An 18,162-nucleotide genomic window follows, 5' to 3' on the forward strand; every position below is an offset into this window, starting at 1 on the left:
GCCAGAGCACTTGGTTTAAATGGCAGCGGGAAATGGCTTGGCCACTGAACTTGTCTTTGGCCGTGTAGTTTTGAGCGCCTTGAGTGAGGAGCTCCATGTTCGTTTTGTGTGGGTGCTGAAGCTGCTTGATTCCATCCCACTGAGCTCAATGGGCATGGGACCGGAAGTGACCCAACAGGGTTTCCTAGATAGCTGCCAGGACAGCTGATGGTATGTGAAGTTCATGAGGTAGGTGGAGTTGTTTTTTGCAGTGGAAGAGCTGTGCTGCTGCTTCGGGCAGTTGCCATTCACCAGCACACTCCCTTCCCTAGGTGTCATATCCACTTTCACACATATGTGCTGCCAGAGCACTTGGTTTCCATGGCAGCGGGAAATGACCTGGGCACTGAACTTGTCTTTGGCTGTGGAGTTTCTAGCGCCTTGAGTGAGGAGCTCCATGTTCGTTTTGTGTGGGTGCTGAAGCTGCTTGATTCCATCCCACTGGGCTCAATGGGCATGGGACCGGAAGTGACCCAACAGGGTTTCCTAGATAGCTGCCAGGACAGCTGATGGTATGTGAAGTTCATGAGGTAGGTGGAGCTGTTTTGGCAGTGGAAGAGCTGTGCTGCTGCTTCGGGCAGTTGCCATTCACCAGCACACTCCCTTCCCTAGGTGTCATATCCACTTTCACACATATGTGCTGCCAGAGCACTTGGTTTCCATGGCAGCGGGAAATGGCTTGGGCACTGAACTTGTCTTTCGCCATGTAGATTTGAGCGCCTTGAGTGAGGAGCTCCATGTTAGTTTTCTGTGGGTGCTCAAACTGCTTGATTCCATCCCACTGGGCTCAATGTGCATGGGACCGGAAGTGACCCAACAGGGTTTCCTAGATAGCTGCCAGGACAGCTGATGATATGTGAAGTTCATGAGGTAGGTGGAGTTGTTTTGGCAGTGAAGAGCTGTGCTGCTGCTTCTGACAGTTGCCATTCACCACCACACTCCCTTCCGTAGGTGTCATATCCACTTTCAGACATATGTGCTGCCAGAGCACTTGGTTTCCATGGCAGCGGGAAATGGCCTGGGCACTGAACTTGTCTTTGGCCGTGTAGCTTTGAGCGCCTTGAGTGAGGAGCTCCATGTTCGTTTTGTGTGGGTGCTGAAGCTGCTTGATTCCATCCCCCTGGGCTCAATGAGCATGGGACCGGAAGTGACCCAACAGGGTTTCCTAGATAGCTGCCAGGACAGCTGATGGTATGTGAAGTTCATAAGGTAGGTGGAGCTGTTTTGGCACTGGAAGAGCTGTGCTGCTGCTTCGGGCAGTTGCCATTCACCACCACACTCCCTTCCCTAGGTGTCATATCCACTTTCAGACATATGTGCTGCCAGAGCACTTGGTTTCCATGGCAGCGGGAAATGGCTTAGGCACTGAACTTGTCTTTCGCCATGTAGTTTTGAGCGCCTTGAGTGAGGAGCTCCATGTTCGTTTTGTGTGGGTGCTGAAGCTGCTTGATTCCATTACACTGAGCTCAATGGCCATGGGACCGGAACTGACCCAACAGGGTTTCCTAGATAGCTGCCAGGACAGCTGATGGTATGTGAAGTTCATGAGGTAGGTGGAGTTGTTTTTTGCAGTGGAAGAGCTGTGCTGCTGCTTCGGGCAGTTGCCATTCACCAGCACACTCCCTTCCCTAGGTGTCATATCCACTTTCACACATATGTGCTGCCAGAGCACTTGGTTTCCATGGCAGCGGGAAATGGCCTGGGCACTGAACTTGTCTTTGGCTGTGGAGTTTCTAGCGCCTTGAGTGAGGAGCTCCATGTTCGTTTTGTGTGGGTGCTGAAGCTGCTTGATTCCATCCCACTGAGCTCAATGGGCATGGGACCGGAAGTGACCCAACCCAACAGGGTTTCCTAGATAGCTGCCAGGACAGCTGATGGTATGTGAAGTTCATGAGGTAGGTGGAGTTGTTTTGGCAGTGGAAGAGCTGTGCTGCTGCTTCGGGCAGTTGCCATTCACCAGCATACTCCCTTCCCTAGGTGTCATATCCACTTTCAGACATATGTGCTGCCAGAGCACTTGGTTTAAATGGCAGCGGGAAATGACTTCGGCACTGAACTAGTCTTTGGCTGTGGAGTTTTGAGCGCCTTGAGTGAGGAGCTCCATGTTCGTTTTGTGTGGGTGCTGAAGCTGCTTGATTCCATCCCACTGGGCTAAATGAGCATGGGACCGGAAGTGACCCAACAGGGTTTCCTAGATAGCTGCCAGGACAGCTGATGGTATGTGAAGTTCATGAGGTAGGTGGAGTTGTTTTGGCAGTGGAAGAGCTGTGCTGCTGCTTCGGGCAGTTGCCATTCACCAGCACACTCCCTTCCCTAGGTGTCATATCCACTTTGAGACATATGTGCTGCCAGAGCACTTGGTTTCCATGGCAGCGGGAAATGGCTTGGGCACTGAACTTGTCTTTCGCCATGTAGTTTTGAGCGCCTTGAGTGAGGAGCTCCATGTTCGTTTTGTGTGGGTGCTGAAGCTGCTTGTTTCCATCCCACTGGGCTCAATGGGCATGGGACCGGAAGTGACCCAACAGGGTTTCCTAGATAGCTGCCAGGACAGCTGATGGTATGTGAAGTTCATGAGGTAGGTGGAGTTGTTTTTTGCAGTGGAAGAGCTGTGCTGCTGCTTCGGGCAGTTGCCATTCACCAGCACACTCCCTTCCCTAGGTGTCATATCCACTTTCACACATATGTGTTGCCAGAGCACTTGGTTTCCATGGCAGCGGGAAATGGCTTGGGCACTGAACTTGTCTTTGGCCGTGAAATTTTGAGCGCCTTGAGTGAGGAGCTCCATGTTCGTTTTGTGTGGGTGCTGAAGCTGCTTGATTCCATCCCACTGAGCTCAATGGCCATGGGACCGGAACTGACCCAACAGGGTTTCCTAGATAGCTGCCAGGACAGCTGATGGTATGTGAAGTTCATGAGGTAGGTGGAGTTGTTTTGGCAGTGGAAGAGCTGTGCTGCTGCTTCGGGCAGTTGCCATTCACCAGCACACTCCCTTCCCTAGGTGTCATATTCACTTTCAGACATATGTGCTGCCAGAGCACTTGGTTTCCATGGCAGCGGGAAATGGCCTGGGCACTGAACTTGTCTTTGGCTGTGAAGTTTCTAGCGCCTTGAGTGAGGAGCTCCATGTTCGTTTTGTGTGGGTGCTGAAGCTGCTTGATTCCATCCCACTGAGCTCAATGGGCATGGGACCGGAAGTGACCCAACAGGGTTTCCTAGATAGCTGCCAGGACAGCTGATGGTATGTGAAGTTCATAATGTAGGTGGAGTTGTTTTGGTAGTGGAAGAGCTGTGCTGCTGCTTCGGGCAGTTGCCATTCACCAGCACACTCCCTTCCCTAGGTGTCATATCCACTTTCAGACATATGTGCTGCCAGAGCACTTGGTTTAAATGGCAGCGGGAAATGGCTTGGCCACTGAACTTGTCTTTGGCCGTGTAGTTTTGAGCGCCTTGAGTGAGGAGCTCCATGTTCGTTTTGTGTGGGTGCTGAAGCTGCTTGATTCCATCCCACTGAGCTCAATGGGCATGGGACCGGAAGTGACCCAACAGGGTTTCCTAGATAGCTGCCAGGACAGCTGATGGTATGTGAAGTTCATGAGGTAGGTGGAGTTGTTTTTTGCAGTGGAAGAGCTGTGCTGCTGCTTCGGGCAGTTGCCATTCACCAGCACACTCCCTTCCCTAGGTGTCATATCCACTTTCACACATATGTGCTGCCAGAGCACTTGGTTTCCATGGCAGCGGGAAATGACCTGGGCACTGAACTTGTCTTTGGCTGTGGAGTTTCTAGCGCCTTGAGTGAGGAGCTCCATGTTCGTTTTGTGTGGGTGCTGAAGCTGCTTGATTCCATCCCACTGGGCTCAATGGGCATGGGACCGGAAGTGACCCAACAGGGTTTCCTAGATAGCTGCCAGGACAGCTGATGGTATGTGAAGTTCATGAGGTAGGTGGAGCTGTTTTGGCAGTGGAAGAGCTGTGCTGCTGCTTCGGGCAGTTGCCATTCACCAGCACACTCCCTTCCCTAGGTGTCATATCCACTTTCAGACATATGTGCTGCCAGAGCACTTGGTTTCCATGGCAGCGGGAAATGGCTTGGGCACTGAACTTGTCTTTCGCCATGTAGATTTGAGCGCCTTGAGTGAGGAGCTCCATGTTCGTTTTGTGTGGGTGCTCAAGCTGCTTGATTCCATCCCACTGGGCTCAATGTGCATGGGACCGGAAGTGACCCAACAGGGTTTCCTAGATAGCTGCCAGGACAGCTGATGATATGTGAAGTTCATGAGGTAGGTGGAGTTGTTTTGGCAGTGAAGAGCTGTGCTGCTGCTTCTGACAGTTGCCATTCACCAGCACACTCCCTTCCGTAGGTGTCATATCCACTTTCAGACATATGTGCTGCCAGAGCACTTGGTTTCCATGGCAGCGGGAAATGGCCTGGACACTGAACTTGTCTTTGGCCGTGTAGCTTTGAGCGCCTTGAGTGAGGAGCTCCATGTTCGTTTTGTGTGGGTGCTGAAGCTGCTTGATTCCATCCCCCTGGGCTCAATGAGCATGGGACCGGAAGTGACCCAACAGGGTTTCCTAGATAGCTGCCAGGACAGCTGATGGTATGTGAAGTTCATAAGGTAGGTGGAGCTGTTTTGGCACTGGAAGAGCTGTGCTGCTGCTTCGGGCAGTTGCCATTCACCAGCACACTCCCTTCCCTAGGTGTCATATCCACTTTCACACATATGTGCTGCCAGAGCACTTGGTTTCCATGGCAGCGGGAAATGGCTTAGGCACTGAACTTGTCTTTGGCTGTGGAGTTTTGAGCGCCTTGAGTGAGGAGCTCCATGTTCGTTTTGTGTGGGTGCTGAAGCTGCTTGATTCCATCCCACTGGGCTCAATGGGCATGGGACCGGAAGTGACCCAACAGGGTTTCCTAGATAGCTGCCAGGACAGCTGATGGTATGTGAAGTTCATGAGGCAGGTGGAGTTGTTTTGGCAGTGGAAGAGCTGTGCTGCTGCTTCGGGCAGTTGCCATTCACCAGCACACTCCCTTCCCTAGGTGTCATATCCACTTTGAGACATATGTGCTGCCAGAGCACTTGGTTTCCATGGCAGCGGGAAATGGCTTGGGCACTGAACTTGTCTTTGGCTGTGGAGTTTTGAGCGCCTTGAGTGAGGAGCTCCATGTTCGTTTTGTGTGGGTGCTGAAGCTGCTTGATTCCATCCCACTGGGCTCAATGGGCATGGGACCGGAAGTGAACCAACAGGGTTTCCTAGATGGCTGCCAGGACAGCTGATGGTATGTGAAGTTCATGAGGCAGGTGGAGTTGTTTTGGCAGTGGAAGAGCTGTGCTGCTGCTTCGGGCAGTTGCCATTCACCAGCACACTCCCTTCCCTAGGTGTCATATCCACTTTCACACATATGTGCTGCCAGAGCACTTGGTTTCCATGGCAGCGGGAAATGGCTTAGGCACTGAACTTGTCTTTCGCCGTGTAGTTTTGAGCGCCTTGAGTGAGGAGCTCCATGTTCGTTTTGTGTGGGTGCTGAAGCTGCTTGATTCCATCCCACTGAGATCAATGGGCATGAGACCGGAAGTGACCCAACAGGTTTCCTAGATAGCTGATAGGACAGCTGATGGTATGTGAAGTTCATGAGGTAGGTGGAGTTGTTTTGGCAGTGGAAGAGCTGTGCTGCTGCTTCGGGCAGTTGCCATTCACCAGCACACTCCCTTCCGTAGGAGTCATATCCACTTTCAGACATATGTGCTGCCAGAGCACTTGGTTTCCATGGCAGCGGGAAATGGCTTGGGCACTGAACTTGTCTTTCGCCATGTAGTTTTGAGCGCCTTGAGTGAGGAGCTCCATGTTCGTTTTGTGTGGGTGCTGAAGCTGCTTGATTCCATTACACTGAGCTCAATGGCCATGGGACCGGAACTGACCCAACAGGGTTTCCTAGATAGCTGCCAGGACAGCTGATGGTATGTGAAGTTCATGAGGTAGGTGGAGTTGTTTTTTGCAGTGGAAGAGCTGTGCTGCTGCTTCGGGCAGTTGCCATTCACCAGCACACTCCCTTCCCTAGGTGTCATATCCACTTTCACACATATGTGCTGCCAGAGCACTTGGTTTCCATGGCAGCGGGAAATGGCCTGGGCACTGAACTTGTCTTTGGCTGTGGAGTTTCTAGCGCCTTGAGTGAGGAGCTCCATGTTCGTTTTGTGTGGGTGCTGAAGCTGCTTGATTCCATCCCACTGAGCTCAATGGGCATGGGACCGGAAGTGACCCAACAGGGTTTCCTAGATAGCTGCCAGGACAGCTGATGGTATGTGAAGTGCATGAGGCAGGTGGAGTTGTTTTGGCCCTGGAAGAGCTGTGCTGCTGCTTCGGGCAGTTGCCATTCACCAGCACACTCCCTTCCCTAGGTGTCATATCCACTTTCACACATATGTGCTGCCAGAGCACTTGGTTTCCATGGCAGCGGGAAATGGCTTAGGCACTGAACTTGTCTTTCGCCGTGTAGTTTTGAGCGCCTTGAGTGAGGAGCTCCATGTTCGTTTTGTGTGGGTGCTGAAGCTGCTTGATTCCATCCCACTGAGCTCAATGGCCATGGGACCGGAAGTGACCCAACAGGGTTTCCTAGATAGCTGCCAGGACAGCTGATGGTATGTGAAGTTCATGAGGTAGGTGGAGTTGTTTTGGCAGTGGAAGAGCTGTGCTGCTGCTTCGGTCAGTTGCCATTCACCAGCACACTCCCTTCCCTAGGTGTCATATCCTCTTTCAGACATATGTGCTGCCAGAGCACTTGGTTTCCATGGCAGCGGGAAATGGCTTGGGCACTGAACTTGTCTTTCGCCATGTAGATTTGCGCGCCTTGAGTGAGGAGCTCCATGTTCGTTTTCTGTGGGTGCTGAAGCTGCTTGATTCCATCCCTCTGGGCTCAATGGGCATGGGACCGGAAGTGACCCAACAGGGTTTCCTAGATAGCTGCCAGGACAGCTGATGGTATGTGAAGTTCATGAGGTAGGCGGAGTTGTTTTTTGCAGTGGAAGAGCTGTGCTGCTGCTTCGGGCAGTTGCCATTCACCAGCACACTCCCTTCCCTAGGTGTCATATCCACTTTCAGACATATGTGCTGCCAGAGCACTTGGTTTCCATGGCAGCGGGAAATGGCTTGGGCACTGAACTTGTCTTTGGCTGTGGAGCTTTGAGCGCCTTGAGTGAGGAGCTCGATGTTCGTTTTGTGTGGGTGCTGAAGCTGCTTGATTCCATCCCACTGGGCTCAATGGGCATGGGACCGGAAGTGACCCAACAGGGTTTCCTAGATAGCTGCCAGGACAGCTGATGGTATGTGAAGTTCATGAGGTAGGTGGAGTTGTTTTGGCAGTGGAAGAGCTGTGCTGCTGCTTTGGGCAGTTGCCATTCACCAGCACACTCCCTTCCCTAGGTGTCATATCCACTTTCACACATATCTGCTGCCAGAGCACTTGGTTTCCATGGCAGCGGGAAATGGCCTGGGCACTGAACTTGTCTTTGGCTGTGGAGTTTCTAGCGCCTTGAGTGAGGAGCTCCATGTTCGTTTTGTGTGGGTGCTGAAGCTGCTTGATTCCATCCCACTGGGCTCAATGGGCATGGGACCGGAAGTGACACAACAGGGTTTCCTAGATAGCTGCCAGGACAGCTGATGGTATGTGAAGTTCATGAGGTAGGTGGAGTTGTTTTGGCAGTGGAAGAGCTGTGCTGCTGCTTCGGTCAGTTGCCATTCACCAGCACACTCCCTTCCCTAGGTGTCATATCCACTTTCGGACATATGTGCTGCCCGAGCACTTGGTTTCCATGGCAGCGGGAAATGGCTTCGGCACTGAACTAGTCTTTGGCTGTGGAGTTTTGAGCGCCTTGAGTGTGGAGCTCCATGTTCGTTTTGTGTGGATGCTGAAGCTGCTTGATTCCATCCCACTGGGCTCAATGGGCATGGGACCGGAAGTGACCCAACAGGGTTTCCTAGATAGCTGCCAGGACAGCTGATGGTATGTGAAGTTTATGAGGCAGGTGGAGTTGTTTTGGCAGTGGAAGAGCTGTGCTGCTGCTTCGGGCAGTTGCCATTCACCAACACACTCCCTTCCCTAGGTGTCATATCCACTTTCAGACATATGTACTGCCAGAGCACTTGGTTTCCATGGCAGCGGGAAATGGCTTAGGCACTGAACTTGTCTTTCGCCGTGTAGTTTTGAGCGCCTTGAGTGAGGAGCTCCATGTTCGTTTTGTGTGGGTGCTGAAGTTGCTTGATTCCATCCCACTGAGCTCAATGGGCATGGGACCGGAAGTGACCCAACAGGGTTTCCTAGATAGCTGCCAGGACAGCTGATGGTATGTGAAGTTCATGAGGCAGGTGGAGTTGTTTTGGCACTGGAAGAGCTGTGCTGCTGCTTCGGGCAGTTGCCATTCACCAGCACACTCCCTTCCCTAGGTGTCATATCCACTTTCACACATATGTGCTGCCAGAGCACTTGGTTTCCATGGCAGCGGGAAATGGCTTGGGCACTGAACTTGTCTTTGGCTGTGGAGCTTTGAGCGCCTTGAGTGAGGAGCTCCATGTTCGTTTTGTGTGGGTGCTCAAGCTGCTTGATTCCATCCCACTGGGCTCAATGGGCATGGGACCGGAAGTGACCCAAAAGGGTTTCCTAGATAGCTGCCAGGACAGCTGATGGTATGTGAAGTTCATGAGGCAGTTGGAGTTGTTTTGGCAGTGGAAGAGCTGTGCTGCTGCTTCGGGCAGTTGCCATTCACCAGCACACTCCCTTCCCTAGGTGTCATATCCACTTTCACACATATGTGCTGCCAGAGCACTTGGTTTCCATGGCAGCGGGAAATGGCTTAGGCACTGAACTTGTCTTTCGCCGTGTAGTTTTGAGCGCCTTGAGTGAGGAGCTCCATGTTCGTTTTGTGTGGGTGCTGAAGCTGCTTGATTCCATCCCACTGGGCTCAATGGGCATGGGACCGGAAGTGACCCAACAGGGTTTCCTAGATAGCTGCCAGGACAGCTGATGGTATGTGAAGTTCATGAGGCAGGTGGAGTTGTTTTTTGCAGTGGAAGAGCTGTGCTGCTGCTTCGGGCAGTTGCCATTCACCAGCACACTCCCTTCCCTAGGTGTCATATCCACTTTCACACATATGTGCTGCCAGAGCACTTGGTTTCCATGGCAGCGGGAAATGGCCTGGGCACTGAACTTGTCTTTGGCTGTGGAGTTTCTAGCGCCTTGAGTGAGGAGCTCCATGTTCGTTTTCTGTGGGTGCTGAAGCTGCTTGATTCCATCCCACTGAGCTCAATGGGCATGGGACCGGAAGTGACACAACAGGGTTTCCTAGATAGCTGCCAGGACAGCTGATGGTATGTGAAGTTCATGAGGCAGGTGGAGTTGTTTTGGCACTGGAAGAGCTGTGCTGCTGCTTCGGGCAGTTGCCATTCACCAGCACACTCCCTTCCCCAGGTGTCATATCCACTTTCAGACATATGTGCTGCCAGAGCACTTGGTTTCCATGGCATCGAGAAATGGCTTGGGCACTGAACTTGTCTTTGGCTGTGGAGCTTTGAGCGCCTTGAGTGAGGAGCTCCATGTTCGTTTTGTGTGGGTGCTGAAGCTGCTTGATTCCATCCCACTGGGCTCAATGGGCATGGGACCGGAAGTGACCCAACAGGGTTTCCTAGATAGCTGCCAGGACAGCTGATGGTATGTGAAGTTCATGAGGTAGGTGGAGTTGTTTTTTGCAGTGGAAGAGCTGTGCTGCTGCTTCGGGCAGTTGCCATTCACCAGCACACTCCCTTCCCTAGGTGTCATATCCACTTTCACACATATGTGCTGCCAGAGCACTTGGTTTCCATGGCAGCGGGAAATGGCCTGGGCACTGAACTTGTCTTTGGCTGTGGAGTTTCTAGGGCCTTGTGTGAGGAGCTCCATGTTCGTTTTGTGTGGGTGCTGAAGCTGCTAGATTCCATCCCACTGGGCTCAATGGGCATGGGACCGGAAGTGACCCAACAGGGTTTCCGAGATAGCTGCCAGGACAGCTGATGGTATGTGAAGTTCATGAGGCAGGTGGAGTTGTTTTGGCAGTGGAAGAGCTGTTGTGCTGCTTCGGGCAGTTGCCATTCACCAACACACTCCCTTCCCTAGGTGTCATATCCACTTTCAGACATATGTGCTGCCAGAGCACTTGGTTTCCATGGCAGCGGGAAATGGCCTGGGCACTGAACTTGTCTTTGGCTGTGGAGTTTCTAGCGCCTTGAGTGAGGAGCTCCATGTTCGTTTTGTGTGGGTGCTGAAGCTGCTTGATTCCATCCCACTGAGCTCAATGGGCATGGGACCGGAAGTGACCCAACAGGGTTTCCTAGATAGCTGCCAGGACAGCTGATGGTATGTGAAGTTCATGAGGCAGGTGGAGTTGTTTTGGCACTGGAAGAGCTGTGCTGCTGCTTCGGGCAATTGCCATTCACCAGCACACTCCCTTCCCTAGGTGTCATATCCACTTTCAGACATATGTGCTGCCAGAGCACTTGGTTTCCATGGCAGCGGGAAATGGCTTGGGCACTGAACTTGTCTTTGGCTGTGGAGCTTTGAGCGCCTTGAGTGAGGAGCTCCATGTTAGTTTTGTGTGGGTGCTCAAGCTGCTTGATTCCATCCCACTGGGCTCAATGGGCATGGGACCGGAAGTGACCCAAAAGGGTTTCCTAGATAGCTGCCAGGACAGCTGATGGTATGTGAAGTTCATGAGGCAGTTGGAGTTGTTTTGGCAGTGGAAGAGCTGTGCTGCTGCTTCGGGCAGTTGCCATTCACCAGCACACTCCCTTCCCTAGGTGTCATATCCACTTTCACACATATGTGCTGCCAGAGCACTTGGTTTCCATGGCAGCGGGAAATGGCTTAGGCACTGAACTTGTCTTTCGCCGTGTAGTTTTGAGCGCCTTGAGTGAGGAGCTCCATGTTCGTTTTGTGTGGGTGCTGAAGCTGCTTGATTCCATCCCACTGGGCTCAAATAGCATGGGACCGGAAGTGACAAAACAGGTTTTCCTAGATAGCTGCCAGGACAGCTGATGGTATGTGAAGTTCATGAGGTAGGTGGAGTTGTTTTGGCAGTGGAAGAGCTGTGCTGCTGCTTCGGGCAGTTGCCATTCACCAGCACACTCCCTTCCCTAGGTGTCATATCCACTTTCACACATATGTGCTGCCAGAGCACTTGGTTTCCATGGCAGCGGGAAATGGCTTGGGCACTGAACTTGTCTTTGGCTGTGGAGTTTTGAGCGCCTTGAGTGAGGAGCTCCATGTTTGTTTTGTGTGGGTGCTGAAGCTGCTTGATTCCATCCCACTGAGCTCAATGGGCATGGGACCGGAAGTGACCCAAAAGGGTTTCCTAGATAGCTGCCAGGACAGCTGATGGTATGTGAAGTTCATGAGGCAGGTGGAGTTGTTTTGGCACTGGAAGAGCTGTGCTGCTGCTTCGGGCAGTTGCCATTCACCAGCACACTCCCTTCCCCAGGTGTCATATCCACTTTCAGACATATGTGCTGCCAGAGCACTTGGTTTCCATGGCAGCGGGAAATGGCATGTGCACTGAACTTGTCTTTGGCTGTGGAGTTTCTAGGGCCTTGAGTGAGGAGCTCCATGTTCGTTTCGTGTTTGTGATCAAGCTGTTTGATTCCATCCCACTGGGCTCAATGGGCATGGGACCGGAAGTGACCCAACAGGGTTTCCTAGATAGCTGCCAGGACAGCTGATGGTATGTGAAGTTCATGAGGCAGGTGGAGTTGTTTTGGCAGTGGAAGAGCTGTGTTGCTGCTTCGGGCAGTTGCCATTCACCAGCACACTCCCTTCCCTAGGTGTCATATCCACTTTCAGACATATGTGCTGCCAGAGCACTTGGTTTCCATGGCAGCGGGAAATGGCTTGGGCACTGAACTTGTCTTTGGCTGTGGAGTTTCTAGGGCCTTGAGTGTGGAGCTCCATGTTTGTTTTGTGTGGGTGCTGAAGCTGCTTGATTCCATCCCACTGGGCTCAATGGGCATGGGAACGGAAGTGACCCAACAGGGTTTCCTAGATAGCTGCCAGGACAGCTGATGGTATGTGAAGTTCATGAGGTAGGTGGAGTTGTTTTGGCAGTGGAAGAGCTGTGCTGCTGCTTCAGGCAGTTGCCATTCACCAGCACATTCCCTTCCCTAGGTGTCATATCCACTTTCAGACATATGTGCTGCCAGAGCACTTGGTTTCCATGGCAGCGGGAAATGGCTTGGGCACTGAACTTGTCTTTGTCTGTGGAGTTTTGAGCGCCTTGAGTGAGGAGCTCCATGTTCGTTTTGTGTGGGTGCTGAAGCTGCTTGATTCCATCCCACTGGGCTCAATGGGCATGGGACCGGAAGTGACACAACAGGGTTTCCTAGATAGCTGCCAGAACAGCTGATGTTATGTGAAGTTCATGAGGTAGGTGGAGTTGTTTTGGCACTGGAAGAGCTGTGCTGCTGCTTCGGGCAGTTGCCATTCACCAGCACACTCCCTTCCCTAGGTGTCATATCCACTTTCAGACATATGTGCTGCCAGAGCACTTGGTTTCCATGGCAGCGGGAAATGGCTTGGGCACTGAACTTGTCTTTGGCTGTGGAGTTTTGAGCGCCTTGAGTGAGGAGCTCCATGTTCGTTTTGTGTGGGTGCTGAAGCTGCTTGATTCCATCCCCCTGGGCTCAATGAGCATGGGACCGGAAGTGACCCAACAGGGTTTCCTAGATAGCTGCCAGGACAGCTGATGGTATGTGAAGTTCATGAGGTAGGTGGAGTTGTTTTGGCAGTGGAAGAGCTGGGCTGCTGCTTCGGGCAGTTGCCATTGACCAGCACACTCCCTTCCCTAGGTGTCATATCCACTTTCAGACCTATGTGCTGCCAGAGCACTTGGTTTCCATGGCAGCGGGAAATGGCTTGGCCACTGAACTAGTCTTTGGCCGTGGAGTTTTGAGCGCCTTGAGTGAGGAGCTCCATGTTCGTTTTGTGTGGGTGCTGAAGCTGCTTGATTCCATCCCTCTGGGCTCAATGGGCATGGGACCGGAAGTGACCCAACAGGGTTTCCTAGATAGCTGCCAGGACAGCTGATGGTATGTGAAGTTCATGAGGTAGGTGGAGTTGTTTTGGCAGTGGAAGAGCTGTGCTGCTGCTTCTGACAGTTGCCATTCACCACCACACTCCCTTCCCTAGGTGTCATATCCACTTTCAGACATATGTGCTGCCAGAGCACTTGGTTTCCATGGCAGCGGGAAATGGCTTCGGCACTGAACTTGTCTTTCGCCATGTAATTTTGAGCGCCTTGAGTGAGGAGCTCGATGTTAGTTTTGTGTGTGTGCTGAAGCTGCTTGATTCCATCCCACTGGGCTCAATGGGCATGGGACCGGAAGTGACCCAACAGGGTTTCCTAGATAGCTGCCAGGACAGCTGATGGTATGTGAAGTTCATGAGGCAGGTTGAATTGTTTGGCAGTGGAAGAGCTGTGCTGCTGCTTCGGGCAGTTGCCATTCACCAGCACACTCCCTTCCCTAGGTGTCATATCCACTTTCAGATATATGTTCTGCCAGAGCACTTGGTTTCCATGGCAGCGGGAAATGGCTTGGGCACTGAACGCGTCTTTGGCTGTGGAGTTTTGAGCGCCTTGAGTGAGGAGCTCCATCTTAGTTTTGTGTGGGTGCTGAAGCTGCTTGATTCCATCCCACTGGACTCAATGGGCATGGGACCGGAAGTGACCCAACAGGGTTTCCTAGATAGCTGCCAGGACAGCTGATGGTATGTGAAGTTCATGAGGCAGGTGGAGTTGTTTTGGCAGTGGAAGAGCTGTGCTGCTGCTTCGGGCAGTTGCCATTCACCAACACACTCCCTTCCCTAGGTGTCATATCCACTTTCAGACATATGTGCTGCCAGAGCACTTGGTTTCCATTGCAGTAGGAAATGGCTTGGGCACTGAACTTGTCTTTGGCCATGGAGTTTTAGCGCATTGAGTGAGGAGCTCCATGTTCGTTTTGTGTGGGTGCTGAAGCTGCTTGATTCCATCCCACTGGGCTCAATGGGCATGGGACCGGAAGTGACCCAACAGGGTTTCCTAGATAGCTGCCAGGACAGCTGATGGTATGTGAAGTTCATGAGGCAGGTGGAGTTGTTTTGGCAGTGGAAGAGCTGTGCTGCTTCTTCGGGCAGTTGCCATTCACCAGCACACTCCCTTCCCTAGGTGTCATATCCACTTTCAGACATATGTGCTGCCAGAGCACTTGGTTTCCATGGCAACGGGAAATGGCTTGGGCACTGAACTTGTCTTTGGCCATGGAGTTTCTAGGGCCTTGAGTGAGGAGCTTCATGTTCGTTTTGTGTGGGTGCTGAAGCTGCTTGATTCCATCCCACTGGGCTCAATGGGCATGGGACCGGAAGTGACCCAACAGGGTTTCCTAGATAGCTGCCAGGACAGCTGATGGTATGTGAAGTTCATGAGGCAGGTGGAGTTGTTTTTGCACTGGAAGAGCTGTGCTGCTGCTTCGGGCAGTTGCCATTCACCAGCACACTCCCTTCCCTAGGTGTCATATCCACTTTCACACATATGTGCTGCCAGAGCACTTGGTTTCCATGGCAGCGGGAAATGGCTTAGGCACTGAACTTGTCTTTGTCCGTGGAGTTTTGAGCGCCTTGAGTGAGGAGCTCCATGTTCATTTTGTGTGGGTTCTGAAGCTGCTTGATTCCATCCCACTGGGCTCAATGGGCATGGGACCGGAAGTGACCCAACAGGGTTTCCTAGATAGCTGCCAGGACAGCTGATGGTATGTGAAGTTCATGAGGCAGGTGGAGTTGTTTTGGCAGTGGAAGAGCTGTGCTGCTGCTTCGGGCAGTTGCCATTCACCACCACACTCCATTAACTAGGTGTCATATCCACTTTCAGACATATGTGCTGCCAGAGCACTTGGTTTCCATGGCAGCGGGAAATGGCTTAGGCACTGAACTTGTCTTTGGCTGTGGAGTTTCTAGGGCCTTGAGTGAGGAGCTTCATGTTCGTTTTGTGTGGGTGCTCAAGCTGCTTGATTCCATCCCAATGGGCTCAATGGGCATGAGACCGGAAGTGACCCAACAGGGTTTCCTAGATAGCTGCCAGGACAGCTGATGGTATGTGAAGTTCATGAGGCAGGTGGAGTTGTTTTGGCAGTGGAAGAGCTGTGCTGCTGCTTCGGACAGTTGCCATTCACCAGCACACTCCCTTCCCTAGGTGTCATATCCACTTTCAGACATATGTGCTGCCAGAGCACTTGGTTTCCATGGCAGCGGGAAATGGCTTGGGCACTGAACTTGTCTTTGGCTGTGGAGTTTTGAGCGCCTTGAGTGAGGAGCTCCATGTTCGTTTTGTGTGGGTGCTGAAGCTGCTTGATTCCATCCCACTGGGCTCAATGGGCATGGGACCGGAAGTGACCCAACAGGGTTTCCTAGATAGCTGCCAGGACAGCTGATGGTATGTGAAGTTCATGAGGCAGGTGGAGTTGTTTTGGCACTGGAAGAGCTGTGCTGCTGCTTCGGGCAGTTGACATTCACCAGCACACTCCCTTCCCTAGGTGTCATATCCACTTTCAGACATATGTGCTGCCAGAGCACTTGGTTTCCATGGCAGCGGGAAATTGCTTGGGCACTGAACTTGTCTTTGGCTGTGGAGTTTTGAGCGCCTTGAGTGAGGAGCTCCATGTTCGTTTTGTGTTTGTGCTGAAGCTGCTTGATTCCATCCCACTGGGCTCAATGGGCATGGGACCGGAAGTGACCCAACAGGGTTTCCTAGATAGCTGCCAGGACAGCTGATGGTATGTGAAGTTCATGAGGCAGGTGGACTTGTTTTGGCAGTGGAAGAGCTGTGCTGCTGCTTTGGGCAGTTGCCATTCATCACCACACTCCCTTCCCTAGGTGTCATATCCACTTTCAGACATATGTGCTGCCAGAGCACTTGGTTTCCATGGCAGCGGGAAATGGCTTGGGCACTGAACTTGTCTTTGTCTGTGGGGTTTTGAGCGCCTTGAGTGAGGAGCTCCATGTTCGTTTTGTGTGGGTGCTGAAGCTGCTTGATTCCATCCCACTGGGCTCAATGGGCGTGGGACCGGAAGTGACCCAACAGGGTTTCCTAGATAGCTGCCAGGACAGCTGATGGTATGTGAAGTTCATGAGGCAGGTGGAGTTGTTTTGGCAGTGGAAGAGCTGTTGTGCTGCTTCGGGGCGTTGCCATTCACCAGCACACTCCCTTCCCTAGGTGTCATATCCACTTTCACACATATGTGCTGCCAGAGCACTTGGTTTCCATGGCAGCGGGAAATGGCTTGGGCACTGAACTTGTCTTTGGCTGTGGAGTTTTGAGCGCCTTGAGTGAGGAGCTCCATGTTCGTTTGTGTGGGTGCTGAAGCTGCTTGATTCCATCCCACTGGGCTCAATGGGCATGGGACCGGAAGTGACCCAACAGGGTTTCCTAGATAGCTGCCAGGACAGCTGATGGTATGTGAAGTTCATGAGGCAGGTGGAGTTGTTTTGGCAGTGGAAGAGCTGTGCTGCTGCTTTGGGCAGTTGCCATTCACCACCACACTCCCTTCCCTAGGTGTCATATCCACTTTCAGACATATGTGCTGCCAGAACACTTGGTTTCCATGGCAGCGGGAAATGGCTTGGGCACTGAACTTGTCTTTGGCTGTGGAGTTTTGAGCGCCTTGAGTGAGGAGCTCCATGTTAGTTTTGTGTTTGTGCTGAAGCTGCTTGATTCCATCCCACTGGGCTCAATGGGCATGGGACCGGAAGTGACACAACAGGGTTTCCTAGATAGCTGCCAGGACAGCTGATGGTATGTGAAGTTCATGAGGCAGGTGGAGTTGTTTTGGCAGTGGAAGAGCTGTGTTGCTGCTTCGGGCAGTTGCCATTCACCAGCACACTCCCTTCCCTAGGTGTCATATCCACTTTCAGACATATGTGCTGCCAGAGCACTTGGTTTCCATGGCAGCGGGAAATGGCTTGGGCACTGAACTTGTCTTTCGCCATGTAGTTTTGAGCGCCTTGAGTGAGGAGCTCCATGTTCGTTTTGTGTGGGTGCTGAAGCTGCTTGATTCCATCCCCCTGGGCTCAATGGGCATGGGACCGGAAGTGACCCAACAGGGTTTCCTAGATAGCTGCCAGGACAGCTGATGGTATGTGAAGTTCATGAGGTAGGTGGAGTTGTTTTCGCACTGGAAGAGCTGTGCTGCTGCTTCGGGCAGTTGCCATTCACCAGCACAGTCCCTTCCCTAGGTGTCATATCCACTTTCAGACATATGTGCTGCCAGAGCACTTGGTTTCCATGGCAGCGGGAAATGGCTTGGGCACTGAACTCGTCTTTCGCTGTGGAGTTTTGAGCGCCTTGAGTGAGGAGCTCCATCTTAGTTTTGTGTGGGTGCTGAAGCTGCTTGATTCCATCCCACTGGGCTCAATGGGCATGGGACCGGAAGTGACCCAACAGGGTTTCCTAGATAGCTGCCAGGACAGCTGATGGTATGTGAAGTTCATGAGGCAGGTGGAGTTGTTTTGGCAGTGGAAGAGCTGTTGTGCTGCTTCGGGCAGTTTCCTTTCAGCACCAGACTCCCTTCCCTAGGTGTCATATACACTTTCAGACATATGTGCTGCCAGAGCACTTGGTTTCCATGGCAGCGGGAAATGGCTTAGGCACTGAACTTGTCTTTGGCTGTGGAGTTTTGAGCGCCTTGAGTGAGGAGCTCCATGTTCGTTTTGTGTGGGTGCTGAAGCTGCTTGATTCCATCCCACTGGGCTCAATGGGCATGGGACCGGAAGTGACCCAACAGGGTTTCCTAGATAGCTGCCAGGACAGCTGATGGTATGTGAAGTTCATGAGGCAGGTGGAGTTGTTTTGGCAGTGGAAGAGCTGTGCTGCTGCTTCGGGCAGTTGCCATTCACCAGCACACTCCCTTCCCTAGGTGTCATATCCACTTTCAGACATATGTGCTGCCAGAGCACTTGGTTTCCATGGCAGCGGGAAATGGCTTGGGCACTGAACTTGTCTTTGGCCGTGGAATTTTTAGCGTCTTGAGTGAGGAGCTCCATGTTCGTTTTGTGTGGGTGCTGAAACTGCTTGATTCCAT

This window comes from Ochotona princeps, chromosome 1 (assembly GCF_030435755.1).
Source record: "Ochotona princeps isolate mOchPri1 chromosome 1, mOchPri1.hap1, whole genome shotgun sequence".
In the NCBI taxonomy this organism is placed as follows: Eukaryota; Metazoa; Chordata; class Mammalia; order Lagomorpha; family Ochotonidae; genus Ochotona; species Ochotona princeps.